General features: G+C 37.9%; 1 non-coding gene across 1 annotated transcript; it reads left to right on the top strand.

Moving 5' to 3' along the window:
• The first annotated feature begins 6,403 nt into the window (after positions 1-6,403).
• Positions 6,404-6,510, top strand: LOC128287422 (small nucleolar RNA R71). Its single transcript, XR_008278122.1, has one exon. It is a non-coding gene; the product is annotated as a small nucleolar RNA R71 (small nucleolar RNA).
• Positions 6,511-8,789: the final 2,279 nt, after the last annotated feature.

The following is an 8,789-nucleotide window of genomic DNA, read 5'->3' as shown; positions in this document are numbered from 1 at the left end:
ACACTCCACCCGTACCACCCTACACTCCATGTGGGAATAGCTCAACCCACCCAACCCAACACTCCACGATTGCGACCTTGCGCTCGATTATCATAAATTGAGGCAAAGCCTCCAGTACGTGGACAAGCCACTTTCAGTACTTCCTCCATCAATATCCCAATCCCATGCATCAGATAATAACAACATGGCATGCAGTAAATAACAACAATCAAACATGCATTTAGGTCAATTTAACCCTAGGGGTATTTCGTTAATTTATCTACTAGGGGTAAAACTGTAAATTTTCTACTTTTAAAGGTATTTCAGTAATTTATCTATTTTAAGGTTTTTCATGCATATTCCTACTTTTCACGTACTAACAGAATCACGTACCGAGGGTTCTTACCGAATTGGGCCCGTTGGCCCATCATTCCAATTTTGGCCCATTAAGCCCAAAAATATCGAGGGCACAAAAATCATGCACTTTGCAGTCCAAATTTTATAGCTTACCAAAAACATTAATCGATTTACCTCACGAGCATTCGCACACTCGCAAATCTACAAAATACCAGTTTTCGGCATTTCGACTTTTCGACTTTTGGCGATCCAGACTAAGAAAGAGGGTGTTAGTTACACACGTATTTGTGACGATATGCTGACGAGATCCACACACGAACTGCCTACAATTGGATTACTAACACATTAATCTAACTATTCAAATACGAATTATGTATTAACCCCTTACAATATTCAGCCAACCACACCTACAGATCATAGTAAGCTTATAAGAAATCAATAAGCAACTCATTAACAAATTTTTGTCAATGTTTACCACATAATCATAATCTCACTGCAAGCTGTCTTCCTGAACAATAGTCACTAAATCATTTATAACTGGAGCTACGAAACTCCAAATCAAGTGCTTTTAATTTTACCTGAAAATAGACTCATATATCTTCTATCCATAAAATTTTCAGAATTTTTGGTTTAGCCAATCAATACCAGATTTTTCTTAAAGTTTCCCATGTTTCACTGTTTGACTAATCTGACCACTCTTCATTACGAATCAAATTTCTCATTGTACAGAATTCAAAATATGTTCTAGTTTATTTCATTTGAAAATAGGCTCATTAAGCTTTAATTACATAATTTATTCAGCTTCTAACTCATCTCCCACAATTTATGGTGATTTTCCAAATTCACGTTACTGCTGCTGTCCCAAGCAGATTTATTACCAAATCACTCTTTCACACATAACTTGCATGCATGTTTTTTTTAAACATGTATATCACCAATAAATCATCACATATCTATGATTTTACTTAAGTATAATCTCCATTTCATCATTTTAAAGCACAACATATTAGCCGATTTTTCCCCTTAGCATCTAAGCACATGCATGCTCATTTGTTTGGCTCAACTTCACATATCTTCCATTTTTCATCAAAAGAACATGAAACAACAACTATTTCCTTCATTTTAATTCATGACAAAATGCTCACAACACAACCAAAAACCAAAATATGCTTCAAGAGTTAAGGTAGAATCAAGAAGAACTCATGAACATCAAGATAGAAGCAAACTACCATGAACTTACCTTCAATTTTCTTCCTCAAGTGACCGAACATTCAAGAGTCTCCTCTCCTTTCTCTTCTCTAACTTTAGGCTATGATGAACAAAGATGGACAAAACTTTGTTCTTTTCACCCCTTTTTCTTTTAATAAATTTCATATGTCATCCATTTAATTTTTTAATACAAAAGACATGAAATGCCCATCATGGAACATTTACCTAAACCATTATCATGGAACATTTACCTAACCCATTATCATGGAATATTTACCTAATCCATTATCATGGAACATTTACCTAACCCATTATCAATTTGTACCATGAATTATGGATATCAAGTGCTCATATTGTCTACAACAACATGATGGCTGGCCACTTCATGTAAAATAGGAGGTTTGTCATGCAAATCCTCCTATTTTGCACTCCTATTTATTTGGCCACTTCAATTTAGCCTATAGCATCTTCAAACATTTTCACATAGGTTCTATTTCATAATTTCACTCACAAATGACAAAATCAAAGCATGAAATTTTGCCAACATTCACAGAATTCCCAAAAATTGGGGCGTTACAGGGGAAGATCAAATCCATGCCGTCGCTCGATCATCCTTATATGGAGCATACTCGAGATACCCTGTGGGGACATCTGAAATATGACGGTGAGGGAAGATGCTTGCATCGCCGTGTTGAGGAGACTGAAGTACCGCGCCAGGCGAGTCACATAAGGCCCGATAAAATGACTCCCTTTCTATACCGCTCCGTCTGATAGCGAATGGCGAGGGCAATAAAATAGTGAAGTTGAATACGTACCAATATGCCATGCTCCATAAAAAATAAGCGTCATTAATGTTGACGACGTCGGTACTCTCTCGTCGTCCTGTCAGGGTATGGGCTAGGATGGCGTGTAAGTATCTCAGGGATGGTGCGAGAGCTGATGCCTTGGAGCGGCTAGGATCATAAATGGCCAAAGCAGTAACGAGCGCCTTCCAGCAGTTTAAAAGAGAGTAGTGGACATGGCGGTGGAGGCTATCGAAGTCGTCGTCGTCCATGAACTCCTCCGTGTATAGTCCTAATGTGACTCCAAACTTAGGCATACTCAACTGGTGAACTAAACCACTGAGACGGAACTGGATCGTTCCAGGATCATCGAATTCTATCATAACAACTTGAAGATGGAAGATCGAACAGAGTTCGAGTGTGAGCTCAAAGTACGTCGGCTCGATGATCTCGAAGAAGAGTCCCAACAGGTCTGTAGTCAGGAGAGCCTGGACAGCGTCAGCGAGTTGGATCTGCTCTAGAGTGGTCCAATCAATGTAACAGCCCATACCTAGGGGTCGGGCCCGTAGTATCTGGAATAGTTCCTCTTGGGGTCCCGGTGGAAATTAAAGGAAGGGGTGCCTGATTTTAGTGGCAGGACCCGAGGAGGATGCTGTTCCTTTTCTCTTCTTCGATGCGGGGATGGTAGTCTTCTTGCCTCTAGTGTTTGTCATAGTGTGCCTGAAAGATGAAATATTTCAATATCATTAAACTAAAAACAAACATAGCATCAAGCAAAATGTATCAAGAAGGTTATAAATAAATCGTGTAACTTTTATTTCGGTATGCCCTAATGCTCACAACTGTAAAAAAAAAAAAAAAACTCACAGTATATGAATCGAAACTAAGTGTATACCAAACTAATTGAAACCATCCAATGCACTTAATAGTGAAGAAAAAGAAAGAAAATAATAACATAATTAACTACTAACCAAACTGAAAACCATCAGAAGAACATATTATTTAGGACAGTAAATGAAATAAAAAATTAGAATAAAAATCAAGCTATTCTATACTTGTTGTTAGAATGAATGTAATAACAATAGACATAAATAAGAAATAATACCAATAATAAAACTAAAGTTAAAAGAATAATAATCAAAAGCAAAAGAATAAAAAAAATAGAGTAAACTAGAGAAGAAAGAAGTTAAAGAATATGGGAACCGACGGTTACTGGTGGCCGGAGGGCTGGCCGGTGGTGCTAGCGTTGGTTGTATGAGGGTGATGTGGGTTGGCCATGGGCGTGGGCAGTGGGGCCATGGGGCGCACAAAGGTGAGAAGAGAGAAGAGGGGAAAGAGATAAGGGAGAAAATAGAAAAGAAAGGGGAGCTAGGGGTGGCTGGTTGATTTGGGGAAAAGAGATTTCGACGGCTAGGGTTAGGGTATTTAGGGAAGGAGGTGATGAATTGTGGGGGTTTATATAGATATGGGGGCACACGGCCTTGGGGCACGCCCGTGTGCCCTTATTTCAACCCGTGTGTTTCGTGATTTTCAAATTTGGGCGCATCTAGAATTCTGCCCACGTCTATGTTCCTTGGGCGTGTTGGTGCACACAGCCGTGTCGCACGACCGTCTCCTACTTTGTTCGCTTCTCCCACGCCCCTGTATACATACACACACCCGTGTTATTTTACAGGTTCGACTACGGGTGGTGTGCACGGGCGTGTCGCACGCCCGTGTTAATTTCTCAGTTTCTACCCAGGCTTATAGACACGGGCGTGTTGCGTGTGTTGTTTTGGTAGGATTGCCCACGGCCATGTCTCATGGCCGTGGCAACATATCGGATCCCGTGTTCTGAGAAAAAATACTTTATTCTCACACGGCAGTATCGTACAACCATTTCGCCGCTTGTGGTATGAGCACGGCCTAAAACACGCCCATGTGTTTGGCCGTGTGGATTTGGAAAATCTGTGTTCAAGGATTCAGTTAATGATTTAGATGTTAAAAACTAAAATTTTAAAAAGATCAACACTGTTAGTGCTCGGGTTGCCTCACAAGAAGTGCTTATTTATATCTAAGCTCGACTTACCTCAATTTTGTGTGATTACGGTGGATTGAGGAGTTGAAACTCCTCACCTTTGCTATCAATTTTATCAAAATAAGGTCTGAGTCGAGTATTATTTACCTTAAAAGTTTCGAATGCAGTATGTGTTGTCTCAACTATACCATGTGAGAAGATGTTCATTACTGTGAAGGGGGTCGCTCTGTCCGTATTGTGATCTAAAGTAGCAATCCGAGGGTCATTTTCATCTAACAATACTTTGTCCCCAACTTTAATTTGCTTTGTTTCATCCCTATGTTCATTATGGTGTCGCTTCAGTTTTTCGTGTGCTTTTGGTTTCTCCTTGATAGGTGTTCGCCATTCATCTAGTTCATCGACCTGAAGTCTTCATTCTTCATAGATGGGTCATTTGTTGTTACTTGAACATGGCTCATGTATGCTCTTCGAACATGTTTCCTATAAAGAAGGTTGCACCACATGATTAGTATTAGTATCATGATTTATACAACCACCCTTAATATTTGATGTGTTACTCAAATTACGAGCTTGAAGAGTGATTGTTTTATCACCCACACGAAGTGTGAGTTCACTTGTGCCAACATCAATAATGGTTCTAGCAGTTGCTAAAAAGGGTCGTCCTAAAATCAAAGGTATGTTACTATCCTCTTCTATATCTAGAACAACGAAGTCTTCTGGGTATATGAATTTATCAGTTTTAACAAGAACATCTTCAATGATACCCCTAGGAAATCTAATAGTTTTATCAGTCAATTGAATGCTCATCCTAGTTTGTTTGGGTTTCCCAAGACCTAGTTGTTTAAACATTTTATAAGGCATAACATTAATGCTCGCCCCTAAATCAGCCAATGTATTATTCACATTCAAACTACCAATTAAACAAGGAATCATAAAACTCCCTAGATCTTTCAACTTGTTGGGTAGCTTATTCTATAGAACGGCTGAGCAAACTGCGTTCAACTCTACATACGACTCTTCATCCAACTTCCATTTATTTGCTAAAAGCTCCTTTAAAAATTTAACTGTGTTTGGCATCTATGAAAGAGCTTCAATAAACGGTAAGTTAATATATAATTTCTTTAGTAATTTAAGGAATTTACCAAATTGTTCATCCGTATGGTCTTTCCTTGTCGCATTGGGATATGGTACACGAGGTTTGTACTCTTTACTTGCCGATTTTCGCTTACTGTGGTCCCACTCACCTTTACCTTTACTTACCACAATTCCTTGCCTCAATTCTGGTTCTAGTTCAACTAACCCTTCTTCATCTTGAATGGTAATCGCATTAAGCTGTTCCCTTGGGTTAGATTCAGTATTACTCGATACGTTACCTTGTGGTCGTTCAGAAATTAGTTTGGCAAGTTGGCCTATCTGAGTTTTGAGCCCTTGGATTGACGCTTATTGATTCTTAAGTGTTGTCTTGGTATTCTAAAAATGAGTTTCTGACACCGAGATAAATTTTGTTAGCATCTCCTCAAGGTTTGGTTTCTTTTCCTGTTAGTAAGGTGGTTGTTGAAAGCTTGAGGAATGTTGTGGCCTTTGATTTCCTTGACCACCCCATGAAAAATTGGGATGGTCCCTCCAACCTATATTATAAGTGTTACTGTATAGGTTATTTTGAGGTCTAGAATTATTATTACCCATTTATTGAACTTGTTCCTCCTCGGTGCTAGGCTTGAAGGATTGATATTCTGTATGTACTCCTCCTCCATTTGAATTGCACCTCATTACTAGATGTACTTGAGTAGAACCATACAAACCGTTAATCTTTTTATTTAACAGTTCTACCTGGTTAGATAGCATAGTAACCGCGTCGAGGTTGAAAACACCGGCTGCTTTTGTTGGCTTTGTTCTCATGACTTGCCACTGATAGTTATTTAGTGACATCTCTTCAATAAATTCATAAGCCTCTTCAAGTGTTTTGTTGTTTAAAGTTCCACCGGCGGCTGCGTCGATGAGTTGTCTTGTTGAGGGGTTCACACCATTGTAAAAAGTCTGAACCTGTAACCATAAAGGTAACCCATGGTGAGGTCACCTTCTCAATAAGTCCTTGTATCTCTCTCATGCATCATAAAGAGTTCCTAGATCCATCTGCACAAAAGAAGAGATATCATTCCTCAACTCGGCCGTTTTAGCCAGCAGAAAATATTTAAGTAAAAAATTTTCAATCATTTATTCCCAAATAGTGATTGACCCTCGTGGTAACGAGTTCAACCACTGTTTAGCCTTATTCCTTAATGAAAAGGGAAATAACCGAAGGCGAATGACATCATAAAAAATGCCATTGATTTTAAAAGTGTTTGCCAAATGAGTGTTTGGATCCTTGTGCTGCAAACCATCAAACTGAACAAACTATTGTATCATTTGAATTGTGTTAGGTTTCAGTTCAAAATTATTTGCAGCAATAGTAGGTCTAACTATACTCGATTCGGCTCCTGTTAAAGTAGGTTTAGCATAATCATACATAGTACGAGGAGCAGGATTCTGATTTATTGGATCTGTTGCAACCACAGGAGGAAGCTGATTATTCTGATTTTCAGCCATCTCCTCGGTTGTATTATGGATATCTTCCTCTTGTCCTTCCTCTATGTTTCTTAGGTTTCACCTTATTTCTCTTCGGTTTCTACGAGCTATGCTTTCAATCTCACTATCAAAAAGTAATGGTCCTGACAGGTTTCTTCTAGTCATAAATTATAAAAACCTGTCAGAAGAAAATTAAAGAAAATTTAGTAAAATTCACAAAACTAAGATAAAATTTAAATTGCAATAAAATAAATGGCTAAAGTAATAAAAATTAAACGTTCCTAATATTTTAGTCCCCTGGCAATAGCGCCAAAAACTTGATGTATGCGTGATAAGTTTTATATTTATGATTGATCGTACTTAAAAACTAACTATTATCACGATGAAGGTAAGCGCACCTATCGAACTGTAGTATAGTTTATAGCAAGATCGGAATGTCGAACCCACAGGAACTAAAAGTACTAGTATTAACTTTCTTTTTATTATCTAGCCTAAAAATAAGGGGATTTACTTTATCTAAACTAATTAACTAAACTAAGAATGCACGAGAAGAAAATTGGGGAAATACTTTTGGGAAAACTGATTGATTTGGACAATACCCAAGGAAAAATCCACCTAGACTTCACTTGTTACTTGACTCTGAACCAGACGATTTATTCACTTGACTCAATCCGTAGAAATCCCTAAGTTATATTATTATCTCTATTGAGTCTAACAACGTCTAACCTTAGGTTGATTAATTGAAATCTATTTCTAATTAAAACCCCTAGTGTTGCATTAACTCGATCTATAGATTCCTTTATTAGGTCTGACCCTAATCCGACAGATTTATGTCCCCCTATGTCTAGAGGTGCAATCAACTCCGCTTAATTATGCTAGATCTACTCTTAGACAAGGACTTTTGCTTCTCTGAATAAGCACACCAAAACTTGAATCAATATCCTGAAATATTAAAACAAGAATTAAGAACACATAATTAAGAACAAGTCAAGTATTTATCATATAATTCAGAAAATAGTAACAAGATCCGTCTTAGGTTTCATTCCGCTTAGGTATTTAGGGGACTTAGTTCATAAGTGTAAAAGGCAACATCTAAGAAGAATAATAATAACAAAACATAAAGAAAACCCAAAAACTCCTAAAGGAAATTGAAGGGAGATCTTCAATTTTGAGGGAGAATCCGGCTTTGGAGATGGATCAATCGGCTTTCTTCGAGTAATTCCTTGCCTCCTACTCTGTGTGTCCTTTCTAAGTACCTCCTGGGGTGTTTATATAGGCTTTAGAATGCTTCAAAACCCTCAAGAGTGGCCTTTTCCGAATAGAACTAGACTTTGGCTTGATAGGGACACGCCCGTGTGAGGTGGCTTAGGCCGTGTTGCAATCTATTAAATAGACACGGTGTGTGAACTACCCGTGTGAGGAAGTCCAGGCCGTGTTGATTTCCCACGTTGACTCATTGTCTCCATTTTTGGCCCATTTCTCGTTCTTTTTACTCTCCTATGCTCACCTAAGTATAAAACATGAAATTAAAGGATTAGGAGCATTGAATTCCACAAATCTAATTATAATTCATCCAAAAATATGCTAAGCATGGGATAAAAATATGTATAAATTACGACTTATCAGATAGATTGAAACTTGGAATACTTAATAAAATTACAACAGGTTCATGATAGGTTGACTAGCTTAGTTAGAGATTAATAATGTAAACTTGGTTGCTTTTCGTGAACATTATTATTCAAACATGCATGAACTTAGTTACAGGTTGATAAGTTGCAGTGACTTTTTTTTTTTTGGTAAATTAAAGAGCACAATCAAAAGAATCCTTCTACAGCTTGTAAAGTTTTAAGCTAAGGAAGGAAATTTTATAGTATTAAACG

Source organism: Gossypium arboreum, chromosome 13, assembly GCF_025698485.1.
Source record: "Gossypium arboreum isolate Shixiya-1 chromosome 13, ASM2569848v2, whole genome shotgun sequence".
Taxonomy (NCBI): domain Eukaryota; kingdom Viridiplantae; phylum Streptophyta; class Magnoliopsida; order Malvales; family Malvaceae; genus Gossypium; species Gossypium arboreum.
Note: the sequence above shows the minus strand (reverse complement) of the source record. Positions and strands in the feature narration are given on the sequence as shown.